Genomic DNA, 20,098 nt, shown 5'->3' with positions numbered 1-20,098 from the left:
ACACAGTGCACTGGCCGGGGCCAAATCTATTGTGCCTCCTGCAACTTCCACAAAGGAAGGCCTAGGAGGCCCTGGCCGTGGTTTTAGGCTTCGGGTGGTTTTGACCCTTTCCATTTCTCTGTCTGATGAATGACCACTAAATTGTCATAGCACAGAAGCTAGACCTTCTTGGGGAGTGCTATTTTGTGTTGCTTAACATCCCTTTGGAGTGATATCTTTCGATTCTAGGCAGAAGTGTAACACAGATTTGGTAACTTGCCCCCATTTAGATAACGTATAAAGTTCATAAGGATTTGGTGCCTAAGCCTTTCCGGTTAGAGACCTTCATCCTTAGGGCATGGAGTTCAGTAGCTTTCTTAGCTCATAGGTCTTCCTCAACACAATCAATGTATTTCAGAAATGTTGCACAGGAGAACCGATTTTTCTCCAAAGCAATTTTAGGTTTATAGGCAACAGAGGTGCTTTGTCTTTAAAAGAATCAAGTCACGTATTATTTTCTAAAGAAATCTGTGAGTCTCCATTCTTTTATGTTCTAGATCAAATCTTTTAAAGGAGAGGATGTATATATTCATTAAAAATTAAGCTAGCAATTATCCATAACAACGATAACTGTGTATCTGCTAGTTATGTGTGTTTCTAAAAGCCAAACCTGAAGAGTTCTTTAAATGGCACTTTTGCATCTTGAAAAGAAGTTATTATTTATATGCTTTTTTTTTTGATCCTCTGCCGTTTGGCAGACTATTTTGCTGTCATTGGGAGCGTTTTCTCTCCTGTTCTATTTTCAAATGTTAATCATTAGTCACTCCTCATGACCTCTCCATGCAGCAGCGCATTTCATCGTCCTTAAGGGCTGCCTATTTGGACAATGGAGGGTTCCAAATGACCTGGGGTCAGGGCTTGGGTCAAAAAAAGACGAAAGGTTAGTCTAATGGTCAGCCTCCAGGTCCTGGGAAAGATCAGCCTGTCCAGGCTGTGGACACTGAGAAGGAAGTGTGTCCCTATGCCGTCTGGCTGTGCTCAGGAAGGCAGGCCTTGCAGGTTCCCAGAAACCCCTTTGATTTGCTGCCCGTTGCACATGATGTTTAGTAATAAACAGAGTTCAATGACCAGTCTAGACAAACAAATCATGGTCCTGGCAAACCCTGCGTTCTGATGACATGTTATGTCTTTGCAATGTGGAGAGGAAGGAGCCAGCTTTGAAATTTTAATGCAGTGCCTTTGTGAACTAACAGCAAACAGAGAGGCTGAGATGGGGATGCAGACAACAGACCCTGCTCTGGTCAAATTAGAAGGTATGCCCCCTCTTTGTGGCTTGTGATTTTCCTGCTCTGTCTTCCTCCAGGCGTTAGGAAGCTACCCTGAACTTGAGTGACATGCGAGAGGTTTAAATATTAATATTTCTGAAAGCCTCAGGGTAGACTCAAGCACCTGCTTCCCCCTATCCCCCCGCAGCTGTCTAAACGGTTTTCACTAGAGAGATACCATTTTTCTCTGTAAACAAAATGTTTCATCAAAGTTGGATTTTAATTGAGCCAGGAAGCCTTCCCAGTCATTTCATGTTCACTGGCCAGCTTTATCTGTCCTTCGGAGGTGAAGAGAATCCTCACAACTTCCTCATTTACTTGCTCTTACCTCCTCCACCCTATCAATGAAAGTACAGTATCAAACCTTGGCAAGTTGCGTGTTATCAGCGCCCAGGACAAACAGCAAAATCCCATTTATGTTGGGACTAAAACAGGAAGAATGCTAAGAAAGGCCTGAGCTCACTGAATTCCCTGTAAAATAATCCCCAAGTGAAAACAGCAGGTTTTTTTTTTTTTTTTTTTGAACATGTGCTTCTTATAAATACAGTCCAGGATGATAAACTGTGTATACAACTAAGAATGCTTAGAAAATGTGGTTGGTAGTATTTTTCTGTGAATGTATTTGGACTGTTTTCATTTCAAAATAATTCATTTTCAGCATTTATCAAGGGAGGTTCTTTTACAATTATTTAAATACATTTTTCTTTGCGGGCATTGAATTGTTTACTCAGTGTTAATGGTTCCTTACAAATATTTACTGAATCTCTCTGTAAACTGTCCTCTAAATTAGACCAGAACGTTCAAAACTCTGACTAACTCCCCTTTGGTATCTAGCCTTTTAAGGTAATCTCTCCGCTGGTATCTGTGCAATTAACTGAGAGCATTTTAATAACAGGGAATAATAATTGCTGTTTGCTTATCATTGAGAGGAATTTCCCCCCCACCCCGTGCATTTATTTTTAGGGAGACTAGATTGTTACATAGCACACGGTGATGCTGATAAAGACTTTACTTACTATGTGAGAGATTCTGGTGGATGAGGAAGAAGAATTTGCAGTATTTTTGCTCATATTTTGTAGAGAATTGAGAATCTTAAATTCCTACAATTGCTGATAATGTGGGAACTGCTAGAGTAAAAGGTGTTTATAGAGATAGCCATAAATCTATAAAAATGTTTATGTGTGCAACAAAATGTGTAGAGTTGACCAGATGATCAGACGGTAAAAACCGAAAGCAGCTTTTGCTGCTCCTTTCAATGAAAAGGTTTTGTCATGAACATAAACTAATTCCTCTACAGACCAATCAGGGAAAAAGAAAATGTGTTCATTTGCATTATCCTATTTTAGTAGCATGCTATACGCATATCCATATCTATTTTTTTCTTAAGGAACAAAACATGACCAGCTTTATGTATCAATTTTAATTTACCCCAGTTCTAAATTCAAACTGTTGAGCGTATGTTAATTAGATTCCAGGGATCAAGAACTGTATTAAATAAACCCGGTTAATATATATGTATACATATACAACTCAGTTAATATACATGTATACATTAAACACGGTTAATATATATGTGATTTTACAACTGCAATGAGTAGAATGGAAACATAGTAAACCATTTCTCAGTTACTGCAAAGATTCATCAGTTTTAAACTCTTTGAAATTCAAGGGATTCTTTGTCATCCTTCATCTGGGAAAGTAAATGTGACTCAGCTGCAGAGTTTCAAAGCCAGAATGGGACTTAGAATTAGTTCACCAATCTCATCACATCAATTCATTCATTTTTGCATTCGTTCAACAAATGAGGGACTTCTCCGTGCCAGCCTCTCTGCTAGGTGCTGGGATTACAGTGATGAACAAAGCAGATCAGCTCTCACTCTCAGGAGGTGCATGTCGGGGAGAATCGAAACGATTAGCTTTGCATTTTGAAATGCTCAGCCTCATTTATTTTGAAGTTTTAAAGATAATTATAATATTCAAGTAAACTCCTGGAATAGAACCTCTTAATACCAGGAAAATTAAAAGGGTGACATGTCTTCAGTGATGGGATTATGGCTTGCATTTCTAAGCTTTCTAATACTATGGTTTATATTATTTTGTGTTGTATAAATTAATGATGAATGATACCACAGATTTTCCCCTCACTCTTTTTCTGGAGTTATTTATTGCTCCAGTCAAGGCTAATGTTTTCGCTGGCCTAATTAAGAGTTGGATAATAGGTAAGAATTCACAAGCAGTTGGACCTCATCTGTACCTCCACATCCTATTCTCCTTGGTAGCTGAAAATTTAATCTTGCGGATTCCAGGGAAACAGTCCAGTTAGCAAGGACCCAGTCACTTACTGCCCAAATCCAGTCATCTGCAGGGTTCTGCACCCCCCTCTCATCCTGGGGGTGGCATCTACGTTCACTAATAGGAAGGGACAGGCAGCACTTGCAGAATGGGTTGGAGGAATCCTCCAGCCCGGGGTAGGCGCTCAATGAGACGTCCTTAGCCCTCTGGTCTTTTGGGGGCTATTGGCTTCAATCCCTATTGGATTCTGCTGCTATGTCCACATGGCCTCTCCCTGCCAGCCCTCCACCCCCACCCCCACTGTGCACTCTGCGTCCTTCATGTTCCAAAACGGGAGACCCCCTTCAGGTCTGTGGGCCCTTTCTCTGCCCTTCCTTGCCCCGGGAGGTGGGGGTGGAACACTCCACAGACACTTCATAGGCTCTTTCAGCTTTAACTCCTAGAGCACTGGTGGATGACTGGCCTCTAGGAAAACTTGCTGCACTGGGATTTCAAGGACAGGCTCCTCTGCTCTGGGATGCCCTCAGGGAATGTCACTGAGGCAGTGTGTGGGGGCAGTATTGGGACAGGGCGTGGGCCAGGTGTGGGGTGGGCCGTGTGGGGTGGGGTGTGGGAGCCGTTGTAAGGGTGGCTGTGGGGCTGGGTGGAAGAGACCAGCAGCGAACACACTATTGCTCTCTTTTCATATCTCAACCCCCCACTCCCATCCAGAAAGATTTTTAATCTTTCTTCGCAGTGGAGAGAGAAATTTCCCCCCCACCCCAAACCATTATTTATGGATAAGCTTTATATATAGGTTCCTTAAAGCTTTGGCTCTTGATGTTCAAAACTAAGCACTTGGACCTTAGAAAATCTTTTATCTGCTAAAAAGGCTGGCTTTTGCAAATCAGAAGAGTCTTGGTTTTCAAGACTATTGTCTCTGCTATGATTTTTAAAAATTGTTGCTTAGAAATATGGTTGCTTTATTTCTTCTTACTGTATTTTTCTCTCTTCTGAGGCCATAAACCTCAGCCTCAAATACAGCTTTAATGGAAGAAAAATGGAGGGGTGGGTAAGGAGGGTTGAAAGGGAAGGAAAGTGAAAAGGGTAATGATTAGAAATGATTAGAAACAAAAACCCATCTGGAAGTGTTTCAAAAATATTATCCCCGCCATACTTAGAATTGGAGCTACCTAATAGAACCTCAGGTTTTCTTTATTCTGGGCATGGCATTCTCTGCAAAACCTCTGTGATGTGCCACTGTTCTTTGTTTGTAACTTTCTTAGCAAGGTCTCTATTGAGGTCAGTTCTATATCTGACTAAAATTCATGACCTAATTTGCCCTGAAAACTACTTTTGTTTCTGCTTTCTATGCCTCCACTATGGTATTTAAATTTGCCAAGTGTGAAATCTCACCCCAAAACTTTTTCTTGAAAGTGATTCTGAACATCGAGGAGTGGATGATTTAAGCCATTCTTCAAAAATCATTACACAAAATGTAGTATGAAATGAGACAGTGAACTGCAACTTACGAAGGGGAGAACACAATGCCAACATAGATTTGTAAAAATGAGATTTTGTTGATTCTAACGAATTATCATTGCCAGGTTACCACTGGGGGTCAAATACCCTGTTATTTACCACTGTATTTCAAGCCACTGGAGGCTCCACTCAGGTCTCTAATAACTTCACTGTAAAGAAAAACTAAATAGCAATACCCGGCTAGAACAGGCCTGGCACACAGGGCGTATTCAAAAGTACAGCAGGCCCTCGAATAACGTTGTGTGTTTCACTGTAATATTGATGAGAAAAAAAGAAAAAAACAAAAAGCTGGATTCTGGACAGAGGAATCCACTGTCTGTGGAGTTCGCCCGTTCTCCACATGTCTGTGTGGATTTTCTCCCGGTGCTCCTGTCTCCTCCCACATAACTAAAGAGGTGCACGGGAGGTGAACTGGCATGTCTCAGTCTGAGTGAGTGTTGGGTGTGGGTGTGAGTGGTCCTGTGATGGAAGGGTGTCTTGTCCAACGTGGGGGCCCCAAGCACTTTGTGCCCTGAGCTGCTGAGAGAGGGTCTGGCCACCTGAGACCCTGAACTAGAGTAAGTGGTTTGGAAAATCATTATCTTACTTGTTTTCATTAGTCTTTCTTAACTGTGTGTTTAGCTCACATTCATTTCAATGTTTAATATTAGAAGTGTTTTGGATCTTTATTTCGAAGTTCAGTGATATGTTTGTGACCAGAAATATGCTATTAGAATTTAACTCTTGTTTATATCAGTTAGCCTTGGGTAAAATTGGTTTCTTTTTATGTCATTTCACTTAGTCGCCGTTTCCAAGGTCCTATGGGCGACGTGAAAGGAGAACATACTGTATATAGTGACTGACTGGCTTCTCAGAGGCCGGTAAGCGGAGCCTGAGAGATAAGCAGAGCTGCCAGGTCATCCAACAGCCTCGTTTTTCCAGGAAGAAACCAGGAGGTACATTGACTCTTCAGTATAAGGAAGGAGATGAGGCATTGGTTTCTGTTCTGTGAGACTAGTAGGTGTTAGTTGAACCTTCGCCCCTAGAGAAATTTTTTCTTGACTATTAGAGAGAAAGTCTTTCTCACCCCATCATGTGGGACAAAAAAGTGTTTTCTGAAATCTCAAAGATACTACAGGGCCCTTTACGGTGGAGATTAAGGAGGGAGGGAGAATGCCAGAGTACAAAACCAGGGAAGGCTGGGGCCTGCCACACTAGCTGCCTCTTTCATTGAGAAACAGTGTGATAGAATGAAAAGTGGCCCTGAAGTCAAATCTTACCTCTGTGGTTTCCTAGCTGTTTGACCCTGGAGGAGTAACTTAACCTCTTTGCACTTTAGTAGCCATATCTGTGAAATCACAGGGTTGTTGTGACCATAAGAAAAGATTAACATATCAAGTACCCACAAATTGAAACTATACTTTGTGTTGTAAATAATTGTCAATTTAACATTTTCCACATATATAAAATTATATGATCATGTTGAATATGTTCATTCAAACTACTAGCCCTGCCATCTCCATGCCCCACCCCATACATCTGTGAGATGTCTCCTCCCATTGAGCTCGCTGAATTAGACTTTTTAAGTTGACCTTTGTGCTCATCTGGAGTTGGAGCATATACTGCAGAATATTATAACATAATCAATCTGAATGTCAGTATCATTTATTATCCTTAAAAGCATTTATGAGACAGCTATATGCTCAGGGCACTATCTAGATGGATCCACAGCCCTTGATTTCTGGTACCTTGCATGCCAAGATGGTTTTGCAGTAGTCAGGCATGAAGGCTTAAATGCCGATTGGTACGCTCAGGTTGCAGTTAAGGCATTTTCAATACACAAAAGCAAAGGGAAGGAAGACTTGGGATCATATGGAATGTAGTGAGCAATGCAGAGGAATGAGAATTTGGTGTGGAGATGGGTGGAAGTTAGTTAGCCTGGAAAATCGCAGAGGTGGTGCTGCTTCCGAGAAGGGAAGGTCACAGAGGGGGTTGGTCCAGCCAGTTAGGGACAAATCTGGATGTGGGTGGAAAGGTGAAATAAATCATGGGATTTCAAAGATTCGAGGAGCCATGGAGATCTTCCGGTCCTACCAATGAATGAAACATACTGCACCCATTGAGTCTTACAAAAAAATCAATAAATAAAATAAGACAGTTCTTGCTCTCCAAGAGCAAGCCACTCCAGTATCTGGTGTGTCAGGGTAAGTACACTACAGCGTGTTGTAAGTGTTTGGGAGGAAATGACTAGTTTGATGGAGGAGGGGCAGGTAGTTGGGGAAAGCTTCACAGAGGGAGTGACATTCCACACATAAGGAAACTAAGGTGAATAAATTGTCCATGAACACACAACAGAGTAGTAATTGAGCTGAGATTACAACCCATGACCTGTCTCTGCTCCTGAGCTCTTCCAGGCCATCTTGCTGATACCTGTTTGTCTGCCTGAGGAAAGTGAGAAATCACATGGGGATAGGGAACCATGGAACAGAAAGGGAGCTGGTCTGAGTTTCCTGATGAAAAACCTTGAGACGGGGGCATGGTTTGTTATGCAAAAGACTTGTATCCTAGGGGTCCCTCCTATGAAGGCGAGAATGAAACCCACACAGGGGAGAGTTGAGAGTTGAAATGCTGATGACATCCTTTGACCTTGGAAGTCAGTTGTATCCATGGATTTTTGCTTCATACAGTTTGAGTTATGACATGCTACCCAAGAATTGTCAGTGGTGCAATTAAGCAGATATAGCTGCTTTGACAGTGGCTCTTCCAGGTCTTTTTCGTGGGCTTACTGAAAGGACGTTGTGGTAAGTCAGCAAGACCCCTGGTAAGGTACAGAGATGGGAAGGGATGGTTGGCAAGATGCTGAGGAGTACAGGAAGGCAGGGGAATTTGGTGAATAACTGGGTGGAGAGATTGAAGGATAAATCTCACTGTACAGCTCTCAGTTGTACAGTTGCTGGATACAGAGGTGATGTTGTCCAGTGTGAAAACGGTGTCATGGAGTCAGTGTTTTGAGAAGACTAGAGAAGTCCTATAATTTCCTGTCTAAACTTTCTCTTCTCAACCATGTTTAATTTGAGTGGCTCTATCTGGAGCCATGGAGTGATGAAAATCTTGGAATGCTCAAAGTAGTGAGGACAACAGCAGTCCCTTGAATGTGGTCTTTGAAGACTTTCTGGTACTAATCTTAAAGTGTCTGCTGGCAGAACACACTTTAGGGAAACTTGAAAAGAATATGTCACCAGAGCAGTGGAAAATACCCACCCTGTGGTTTTAGGGTTTGCTGTTCAAATCGTATGATAGCTAAATATTCAGAGAGTGAATTAGTTGGAATTAGACTGCCCATAAATACTACTCATGTAATTAGATGATGAGAAGGGAATTCTAAAAGCTTCCAACTCAATTTCCTTCATTTAGGATATTCTTATTTAATTAGCCGTGACCTTAAGGGAGCAGCCTGAGATAATGCTGAAAATATGGGGAGAACAAAAGGAAACAAGAAAATCTGAGACAGACTGTAATTAACCTAATACGTGTACTTTGGGATTCTAGTCAGAGATTCACAGCTCATTCGATCCCTTCACATTTCTGTCGTACACTAATATAATCTAATTTCCTAGTTTCAGAATGGCAAATCCAGTTGAAATATCAGAAACATATATTTAGAGAACACAGAATGTGGCCGAGTATAAGCTGACTGCCCCGCCGACAGTGTGACTCTTGAGCCACGGCTTTGGTTTGAAATAGTTGGAAGAACCAGATTGAAGAACACTGTCTCAGGAGGTGGTCTTACTGGATGTCATGGGAGGAAACAATTTGCTCTGCTGATTTTTTCTGAAAGACCCCAAATGCTTTATTGGTTTCATATAATAGATGTTTTTGATTAATTTCATTGTTTTATTATCTCATTTCCTGGGACTTAAAAGCAGAGTGTGAGTAAGCAGAACAGGATGCTATTTCTGTGAAAAGCGTTATCCATGTCATTGGAGAGGTGAACTTTAAAGAAAGGAACGCCTGGAACTACATTCTTGAGACCGTAATCCTGATTGGTTGGAGAAAGAAGTCATCAAGTCTCTATGTCAAGGGACTTCTCTTGTTTAGTCTGAGGGAAACTTAATTTCCAGTTTTGCCAGTGTATTAATGACATTGGACGGTAATTCCAGCACCAGTGCGTTTCTTCTTTGGACCTGAGTAGGAAATTCCATTCTATTGACTAGCTTTGAGCATACAACTCCTGAATAATTATTAACTTGGCATTCTCCTCCTCTTCCATTATGTTGAGCTATATGAAAGTCACAATTGTCAAACTTTTTTTCTTTTAAACTACAGAAATGGCAATTTCATAGTATTTCAGCAAAACTCAGTAGTTGATTGAGGTATATGGGCGCGTATTGCCTGTTAAATTTCACTTCCTGCTGAGCTCTTTATTTAAAGTAAGCCAATAGTGAAGCTATTGATTTTACTCACGCAGCATGGCCAGCCTTCAGTGACTGGCATGCCTCAGGCCTGCCTCACTTGATTTTCTGCTTCTCGGTCTGGGTAGCTGACCTTGGATTCAGAAATTGAGGATTTAAAACGTGTCCACTGTTATTGACATGGAGAACTGTCCAGCCATTAGCCCCTGTTTTTGAAACAATCACTCTGATTTTTATCTCTGTTTTGGAGGGGGGGGGAATTTCTTTTACAAAGCTTTTGCTCATATTTTATCTCAGCACCATCAAAAAGGCACATTTAAAAAAATCTAATGTAACTGTATTTTTTGCTTTCCAGCAAGTATTTTCTGGCATTGCTGATCCATATCTTGGATATTCTATCACAGCATCTCATTATTTACTATATATCCTGTAGCCTATTAACTTTGTTCACACATCTTTGTCTCTAGGATAAACTTTAGGTAGAGTTTTATTTTTCCATTTGAAAAAGTTCTACATACATATTAAACCTTGTATATAACAGAGGCAGTATTGCAAACCAACATAGACAATTGTCTAACCATACTGACAAAAAAAAAAAAAAAAAAGCTGTATACCTTTCACTAGGATAAAAATAAAGTCCAAGTGGATTAAAGAGCTAAATCTAAAAATCAAAACTTAGGAGCTTTTAGGGAAAAAAAGGGGGATTAAACTTTTAAGACATTGGAATAGGAAGGGATTTCTTAAAATATATAAGGAACATTTATAAAGTAAAAGACTTATGCATTTGACTACATTAAAATTAATAAACTTCAGTGCGACAAAGCACTATAAATTGAGCTAAAAAATAAATCTCAAACTGTTTTTTTTTCCATTTCTAAAATTCAACAAATGATAAGTATCCAGAATATATAAAAGTGGCTTCACACCAATAATTTAAAAAATGGGCAAAAGTATGAAGAGGCATTTCAGTGGAGAGGAAAGACAAATGATCACCGAAAAAGCTGTCAGCCTTAGTAATGACGAGGGGAATACACAGTAAAACAGCGTTTCACATCCAGCAGATAGGCAGACATCAAAAGACTTGCTAATTCTCAAGGACCTAGGAAAACAGAAACTCATATCCATTGGTGAAGGGCAGATTTTGTACCATTACTTTGTAGGGCAAGTCTCAGTAAAGTTGGAGATGCATCTCTTTTATGACTCAGTTATTTCACTTCTAAGCATTTACTCTAAGACTCTCCCACAGATGTTCAAGGAGCACTGTTTGTCACAGCAAAAAAGTGGAAATCACCCAACTTGCTATAGACTAGAACGGGAGCTTGACCAATTACAGCCCCCCGGGTCAACTCCAGCTCACTGTCTGTTTCTGCGTCGCTTGTAAATAGTTTTTACATTTTTAAATGCTTAAAAATATCAAAGAAAAATAATATTTTGCATCATGTAAAAATTATATAAAATTCAAATGTTAATGTCCATAGTAAAGTTTTAGTGGAAGTGGAATACACACACACACACACACACACACACACACACTCATTTAAGTGTTGCACAGTTGGGCCCTTCCGGTCCTTATGATGCATACTGAAGTTTGAGAAACAGTGGAACTGAGGAATGGGTGGATTGCGGTAGATTCAGACAACAGAGCAGAATACAGTAGTTAAAATCAATGAAATAGATCTATGTATATTAACATGGCAAAATCTTAAAGTGAAAAAATTGTAAAAGGATATGTCTGCACATTAAAAATAATACATGTGATTTATAGATACATATATAAGTAGCATAAGTTCTAAAACATGCAAATGAATAATAATAATTACAGAATAAGAGTTACCTCTAAAAAAAGGTAGGGGTTATATTTTAGCTGTAGTTAGGTTTTATTCCTTTAAAACAGGGACCTGAATTAAATATGACAAATGTTAATTTTATTAAATATGAGTAGCATGTGAGTGTGTGATAGTTTTTCTATATGCATGAAAATTTACATACCTTCTCATTAAAAAATTTGGCAATATGAAGAATAATATTAAATGATTAAATATTGAAATATTAAAAGTGATCCATAATCTCACCACTTGAATATAATTACTTAATAATATTTTTGTCTTTTTCCTTGTAGTCCTTTTTTTTTCTATGCATGGGAAAACACTTTTAATTACATGATATTTACAATTTTGTATTCTTTTACTTTTTATTTAATATTGGTTCTTAGGAATTTTTCGTGTAGCTTTTCTAATTTTTATAATAACCACATTTACTCTATATATGATTATGTAGAACACTTTTTATGATTTTTAACATATGTTTGTTATTAAAATTTGGAAAATAAAGTATAAAGAAAATCATAACTCAATGCAGTGCTTTCAGGCAATAATGTTTTATGTATACCTCTCCAGTCATGATTGTTTTGCTTCTTTAATTTTTTTAGTGATGTATCATGAGAATTTCCCCATGATATTCCTGTTCTAAAACATGATTTTAAATGGCTCCGTATCATTCTATCACATATGGATTAAGAAATGCAAATCTTTCTCTTTTACTCTGTCCATGTTTGTTAGCATGAGATACAAAATTCTGAATAATCTGTTGCTGATCTCTGTGGGACCAGCGAGGGAAGAACAAGTGAGGGGGGAGGAAGGGTGAAGGGAAGACTCCTAAGCTCTGAGGAGTGGGCTGGGGGGGATCCCTCTCGATCCTCACCCCAAATGGACTCTACATCAATTGAAAGAAGCTGCTTGTTTTCGTCCATCTCCACCTCTTCTGGACTGTAGGTGTGTGACTGGCTGACTGACAGGGCAAACCTTTTGGGGGGTAATGTACTGCATGGTTCTCACTTTCCATATTAAGGAGACAAGCGATAACTGTTGGGTAGCAAATATAAAATCATCAACTCACAAAGCCTTATATACAAAAGGTGCTTTAGAGATCATTCTACTCTAACTTCTCTGTTTTATGTAATCGAGTAGCCCAAGATCACATCTTACTTTTCTTCACCTTATATGGTAAATTCTCTTTTAACAATTCTGAAATGTACATTTGTTCATATTTTAACATTTCTGAAACTGGAATGGGTCTCACAATCCCTGGTGTCTGGTTATTACGTTTAAATATTGTTCCCATTTTAAAGTCTCTGAAATCAGATATGACTTACAATCAATGATTTCTTAGGCTCAATAAAGTACAGTATTTTAAAGCTGTAGCTTTTCAGTCCTGGCTACACACATTAGAATCATCTGGAGCACTTTAAAACTATATACAAGATGCCTGGTTCTCACCCCAGAGGGTGGGAGCCTATGCATCTGTATTAAAGAAGCTCCTCAGAGTTGGAACAATTGTCCTAGGTTTTAGTGGAAGGAAAAATAATGTATCATCATAGTAATCAAAGACCAAGTGAGGATGACTCTTAATATAGTTACTGGAAGACCTGGTTTCCAACTTTCAGGGAAGTTCAATTAGGTATCCTAGCTAGAAGAATAAGCACTGGGCTAAGAATCAAAAGATCTAGTTTAGCTGCAGCCTTGCTGTCTTCCTTTGTAAAACAGCAACATATCCACCTCACTGAATTGTTGTGAGGATTAAACAAGATAAAATAATAAACTGCCTACCACATTTTAGGACACATTGTAGGTACCTATAAACGGAGATTTTCTTGCAAATATTGTTAATTTAAATTGAAAGTAGATGAAAAACTGGAGTTAAGTGTGGTTTATTTAAATCTTTTGAAAGAATTCCTAGTATTAGGGTCTCCAATTCATTTAAATTGGTAAAAATGACTGCAACAGAAGTGTGAGGGTCAGAGTCAGCTTATTTTCTCATTTTTTTGTAAAATAACTACAGGAATTGAGTGGAAAGGACTTACACTAACAAACTTCAGTTTAGATATCCAAAACATTTGTAAATTCACCCAGCTACACTTGTAGAAAAAGGGACCAATTTTCATGATAGCAAGTAATCACAAATGGTAATGTGAAATGTGGATAAATACCTGTGATAATAGCAACATGGACTTTTTTCCTGTTTTGGCTTTGGTGAATTGTGTGCTTTACATTGCATTAAAATTGATTTCTATATGTATCATAATGGTTTCCTGTGTTTGCTGAAGAGATCTATGTAAGTGGAGGCTTTTTCCACTATGAGAAAAAATATTTTCCAGCTGCTTTGCATTTCTGGAAATGGAATCAACTCCAACCACTGGCACCAAATATTTAGCAGTCTGGATGCTGGTGGAGAGAAGAAGGGAGGAGTTTATACTGCTCTCAAATTGCCGTTGCCACAGGGCAGATGTTATAATGTGATTTTTCTGTGCTCTGAATAGTTGAGCTTATGGGTTTGAGCATTGCCAGTCCTCAGTGTCAAGCCACAACCTGGAATTATTGGACCTACCAGGGCCTTCATCTTGGATGGGTGGGGGAAGCTTTCTTCCATGTATGATTTCCATGCTTGATTATCTGCTTCTGTGGATAATCCACTTTATGGATTATTCACAGCAATTTTTAGGCCAAGTCTGGATCCTGATCTCCTAACTGTCTTGCCACCCACTATGATCCTCTAAACTGTCCCCTCCATTCAGTTGGAATGTGCTGAGGACATCAGCTGTACTAACTAGCATTCATTAAATGCCTATCATGTGCTCAACTTTTTATTGGATCAACTCTTCATGCAACTTGGTGACACGCATAGGTGGTGTCATCGTATTTTCCAGAGGAGGGAACAAAAATTTAGAGTCTAAGATGCTTTTCTAAGGTCATACACACATTTCAAAGCTGAATATAATGGCTTCTAGGTTAACTACTACTTTTGATAACTTGAGCCATAGAAGTTTCTCAATGAGTGTGAGGAATCCGAAATGATTTTTACCAACTTAACATGGCAAATTTTAAACCAGTGTCCTTTTATATAAGACAAACTAAAGGTTTTAACACTTGAGAGGGCAAGTAAATAAAATTAAAGCTATGATATATACTCTATGATTGTTATTCAGGTTTTAGAAATAAAACCAGTTCAACAGAGATGGTGAAAGTGTCTTTATTGCTAGACAATTATTTGTTTAGGACAGATTACAAATGTTGGTAATTTCCCCCCCAATATATTTTGCCTTATGGAGAGCAATTTCCATGTTCTCTCCAGATGATTCCTTTGTTAATATTTTTGTTTAAAGTCTTGTTACTTTTGCTCCTTGTCCTACATTGTTTCCATAGCAACATGACAGAATGTGGCGGGTGTAGCAACAGACTCTTGAGAGAATGGAAATGCAATGGAAAGTTCCACCTGAAATAACAACATGCAAATCATTTTAGCATATGATGAACAACAAAGAAAGTGATGCTTTTTTTGGGAGATGGCTTATTTGGTTTTTGGAATGTGCTCATTTTTCTGACAGCTTCTTTCTTGTGCTATCTTTCTTGCCTTAACTTTTTTTTTTTTGAGACCAAAATAAAATCATTAAAAAACAAAAATTCAACCTGACCTTGCATGTGATTTAATGGCAGATGTAGTGATTTGTGCTTCCACAGATAGTACTTGAGCAGAACATTTATAAAGGCTTTTAATTGAGAAATGAATTTGACTCTTGATTAAGCTACTTTTAGTTGCCAGGATACAGCTGAAGGGTAGATATTCCTCTGCAGTGAGATTTCCCCAACCGTTTTGCTATTAAGGTTATTAGTTTTTGTTATTAGTTTTCCTTATATCTTTAAAAATTTTTTTTTAACATACTCAAATAATTGAAAGTATTCAATATTGGTCCATATGATCTTAATTCAGAGAAATATAACACTCTTTCTTGAAATATTAAAAATCTCTTTTTGGAATATTGAAAAATAGAGTTCCCAAAAAGGAAATCATTACTGAAGTACTGTTTTGAGATGGTCAATAGAATAGAGTGGGCAGCTTAGATATTTGTTTTATATTTAAAAATTGTAGGGCTGCGCTAAGTATCCCCTCTTTGTACAACACAAAATACAACGTAAACACTGCTTATATCTTATGGGAGTAAATAAAAATACAGAAATGGTGTTTCTGTAAAGTTGGGGTAAATGCCTGTATCATTTTACTATGAGGCCAAAGTCATTCTTCATAGCTGTTCATTGCTGTTATTCATGGGCATTGTTCTTAGACGTGTTTTCCAACGTTCAAATGATCAAGCAATCAGGGGTTATAGAATACATTTTGACAACTCTCTAAAGGTAACGATTAGGCATCGTAACACTTCTTTTTATGCACATGTGTAGTATAGTTATCACGTCAGCTGAGTTCTCTCAAGTCGCACTCTTCACACATCTTCCTCTGGGATCACGCCTGCATATGGGAGTCCAGTTCATAAAGCCCAGCGTCTTCACTTGAAAGCCACTCACTGCATGTTTTGCTCTATTGAATGAGGTCAATGGCCAGAAAATCTCAAGGTGAGCTCCTCTGGCTACCTGCTTCAGAATAACCTGTGGTGCCTGTTTAAAATGCAAAGTTCTAAATCCAGACCTATTGATCCATTTCTGGGAATCTGAAGATATGATAATCCAATTTTTTTTTATTCTACTCCTCAGTATGTATTTTAGATAATCCAAATTTTTAATAGGCTCCCAGTTACTTTATTGTTTTGAATGCTCAATAAAACCCTCAGCTGGATTAAGAAGTACAAATTGCCAGTTATAAAAACAGTCATGGCGATGTAAAGTACAGCACAGGGAATATAGTCAATGGTATTGTAATAGCTATGTATGGTGCCTAGGTGACTACTCGACTTACCAGGGTGATCACTTTGTAAGGTATATAAATGTCTAATCACTATGTTGTACACCTGAAACTAATGTATTACTGTATGTGAACTATTATTAAAAAAAAGAGAGAGAGAGAAACAACCTAGGTTAAGGAAGATAGAGGGTGAAAGGCTGTCCCTGGTGCTAGAAAAGGCTTCAGGTCCTTATATGCATGAGCAGCCCTAAGACGTGCTCTTCTCTTGGTCACTGCACCCATCCCTCCCCAGCTCTGAGCCCAAACCCATCATCTGCCTCCTTACCAGGCCTTGAGCCCTTTGAGTTATCCTTGGGATTTTTCTTCTTAAAGTCTTCTCAGAAATGATCTCATTTGCAAAACATGGATTAGGAGTGGGTATATGTTTGGGGTGGGCAGGGCTGAGGTGAAGGAGTTGGTGAGTTTTATACTTTTGTTTCTAGAGCTCTGCCTCCATAAGATGACCTTGATTGTACTGGTTCTTCCTGGGGCGTGGGGGTAGGGAGTGGGAGTGCAGTAGCGGAGTACATTCCATGCAGGGCCTTACATAAAAACATTTCCATTTGGTGAGATGAACACTTACCTTGACATGATTTGGGGGCAGATTAGCTCTCTAATAGTTTGGTTCAGGATCATGTGGATTCTAGCTTGCATTTCTGGTGAATAAACCAAATAGTGGCTGAAGAAACGTGACTCAGAAGCATTGACAGATATATGGAGAAATCTCTTTGGGTTTTAAAAGAAAATATTTATCAAGAAGCCACAGGTGGATAATTTTGAGCTAGGTTAAAAGAGTCTTTGATTCCAAGTTAACCAATTGATGTATCTGAGGTAATATGAGAGGACTAAAGGGAATAATGATCCATTTGGCAATGGTAGACATGTCCAAACTGAGGGCAGTCTCTTAGAATCACAGGTGAGACATATTGTTGACAGAGTCTCCTGTGGCTTGGGGATGTAGAGAAGTCACATGAGTTTGGGATATGGATGTATGGTAGCCATTTTTGTTTCTTCCAGGACTCGGCTGGCCATGGATTTCCTAGGCCTGGTACCCAGAGTGATACTGAATAAGTCACCATGTCCTCTTCTTGGTTTGAAAATTGACAAAATGTTGTACCTTCATTCCTGTGAGTTCCCAGTCATCCTGTGCCAATAATGATATTGCTCTGGAAAATTCAGCGTCTCTAATAAGTGCTTGGTAGGACAGCACTTTCTCTGATAGCGTAGGGAGGAGCAGGTTCTCACCTTGACTATTTGAAACCTAGCAGAGATTCCACTTTGTGAGAAGGGGAAATCAACAGGGAGATATTACTGGAGTACAGCAGGCAGGAAAAGGCCCAGGGGGTAGGATTGATAACCACCTGGTGCTGGGTAAGACCAGTGGTAATCGAAGGGCACTGAGCCTCTCTCTGTAAATGGGGACAGGCATGTGGAAAATGAGGGAAATGCAAATGAGGACATGAAAAGGTAGTGGTAGTCACCCTGTCATTTATAAATAATTTGTGGCTTTCATAGCCATGAGCTCTTTTGATTTTTCCAAGAACACGGAAGGTGTAGGGGTGGTTGTTAGCCTCATTTTACAGATGAAGACACTGAGCCACAGAGAGATAGTGGCAAGCTGGGACTAGGACAGAGGTCTTTTGTCTCTTGTTTCATTCCCTTGTCTATTTCTCCCATTCTACACCAAATAGACTGCGAGTAACCCTATACTAACTGCCTACTTTAAAATTTTGCCCAGGGTCAGCCCGAGCAGGGAATAAGTGATCAGAGAAAGAGGCATATTTAGGAGACTGGACGTTTCCCCAAGGTTGACTTATACTAAATGGATGTCCATGAGCAATGGTGTTGCATGAGGCTAAACTGCATAATGGGTCTTTAATGTGGGTAAGACAAGACCACCCAACTCACTTTTAACTGATGAAGCTGAAACCAGATCTGTAGAGGTGAAAGGCTTATGCATTAGTCCTGTGATAATAGATTTCCAGATGGCTGGAATCGGACCTCTGTCTCTGCCTTTGGCCAGTGATATTGACCAATAAACTGCTTTATGTCAATAGATCATGAGATACAGTGCAAGTGAATGTTACATGTAGATAACAGCCTTTATTCAGAGTCTTTTATAAAACCATTTAATGTACAATCTCTACTTAAGAGTCTCAGAGGGAAAATGTTCTGAGAAATGTTTTAGGGTGAAAGTTTTGCACATGATCCATTTCTTGAGGGGTAACCTATACTAAAATTAAGCAAGGTGTACTTGTAAGAAGGAAAAAGGCGAAGGCACTTTCCTTCAAATCACTTGTGAGTGATTTGAACAGTCAACTCATAACAAATAGTGTTGCCTTTCCAAGCGTCCTCTCCACAGATGTAATTTTAAAAGCAGTGTTCTGAGTGACACACAAAAAGGTAGAAGGGTATCCTTGATGCAACTGTCATTTTTCTCATGGAGAAACACAATTATTTTCCACATCACTTTATGCAAATATAAACGTGTGTCTCTGAGAAGGTTATTCTCCCTTGTGAATTAATGTAGTCCATCTGCAAAGGGCGATGAGTGGGCTATATGTAAATTATGACATCCTGGGTTGTTTCTTTGACATTCAATTTAAGGAGATTGATATGGTTGAGGCTGGTAATTGTGCCTCTTTCCATGTGGTCTGTATGCATATTTGCATGGGAGGGAAATGAATGCAAAGGCCTCTTGCAAGAGTGCCCTCGGCATGTGGGAGTTGGCAGGTGACCTCTTTTAGTGATTGTTTTTTAAAAGTTGCTTTGAGTGGTCTGAGGAATGAATTATTTAAAAATTATGGGTGGAGTTTAGACACTGAATTTAATATCTTCTTCACATTCAGAATGTGGAATACCATTGTGAGAGACAACACCCCAAAGTGAACAGTTGGAAGTGAAGGTAGAACTCTAAGGAAGACGGCAGCCGGGCTGAATGGTGATGCAAATAGCCTTAGAGGCAGGACAAGGGAAACAACCCAGATAATTGTGTGTCTGTCATACCGGTACTAGTGAGGTTGCAGAGCTATAAGAGATTTTGTACTAGCTAAAGAATCGGAATTAAGAAAGAATTGTGAGAAATCACACACAGCCCTTAGGCTTCCTGGAAAGATGCAGGGTGACAAAGTTGCCTGTCTCTCTCATCTCAATATTTGCCATGCTGATCTGAGAATAACATAACTGATCTAAAATTAGGGCCAAATATAAAGCTTCAATATGTGTAGTTCTTGATTTCTTAGTGTTTCCTCTTGCACAGTTTGTAGCTAGAACCACAGGGAGTAAGAGTTTTCTAGTTATAAAAAGAAATGGTGTTAAAATATTACAAACAACTTTGCTTCCTTTCTTTTGGATTTTATCTTCAGTATAATTTAGAAATAGATAAGTTTATCTAGTTATGGATGTTCTCTTAACTTCTCTTATATTTTTATTTACAAGATGAACAATTCAACATTCAACTCAACAAATACTCTCTGCTTACTGTGTGCCATGCTCCATTCTGAGTGTTTTGCAAGGCTTATCTCCTTTAATCCCCACCAGTTTATGAGATAGTGCCTTAGGTAGGTTTCCTCAGGGATCAGACTCTGAGATGGAGAGAGGTGTGCAGGAAGTTCATGGGGGAATGCTTTGGAGATCAACACCTGTGGGAGTGGAAGGCAGTAGGACTGAGGGTAGGGAGGAGCTGCATTGCCAGGTGGGCTGCAGCAAAGTTCTCTGTAGAGACCTGGGGGCTGGGGAGGTCCTTCAGAGTTGTCCCACCTATTACAGGGAGACTAGGCTTTTATGAGGTCTGACAATTAGGTTTGCTAACTCTCCACCGTGCGCTTACATTGGCAGCACTGTACAAACAGCTCGATAAGGTTT

The 20,098-nt window shown here is 39.3% G+C and overlaps 1 long non-coding RNA gene across 1 annotated transcript in view; it reads left to right on the top strand.

The window, feature by feature from the left end:
- Window positions 1-1,188: 1,188 nt before the first annotated feature.
- Window positions 1,189-20,098, top strand: part of LOC117025200 (uncharacterized) — a 90,079-nt gene continuing 71,169 nt past the window's right edge. Inside the window, exon 1 of the long non-coding RNA XR_004423564.1 lies at window positions 1,189-1,292. This is a non-coding gene — a long non-coding RNA (uncharacterized LOC117025200). The remainder of the gene's footprint in view (window positions 1,293-20,098) is intronic.

The sequence above is a fragment of the Rhinolophus ferrumequinum genome, chromosome 7 (genome assembly GCF_004115265.2).
Source record: "Rhinolophus ferrumequinum isolate MPI-CBG mRhiFer1 chromosome 7, mRhiFer1_v1.p, whole genome shotgun sequence".
Classification (NCBI taxonomy): domain Eukaryota; kingdom Metazoa; phylum Chordata; class Mammalia; order Chiroptera; family Rhinolophidae; genus Rhinolophus; species Rhinolophus ferrumequinum.
The sequence above is the reverse complement of the archived record's forward strand: the minus strand, read 5'-3'. Positions and strand labels throughout refer to the sequence as shown.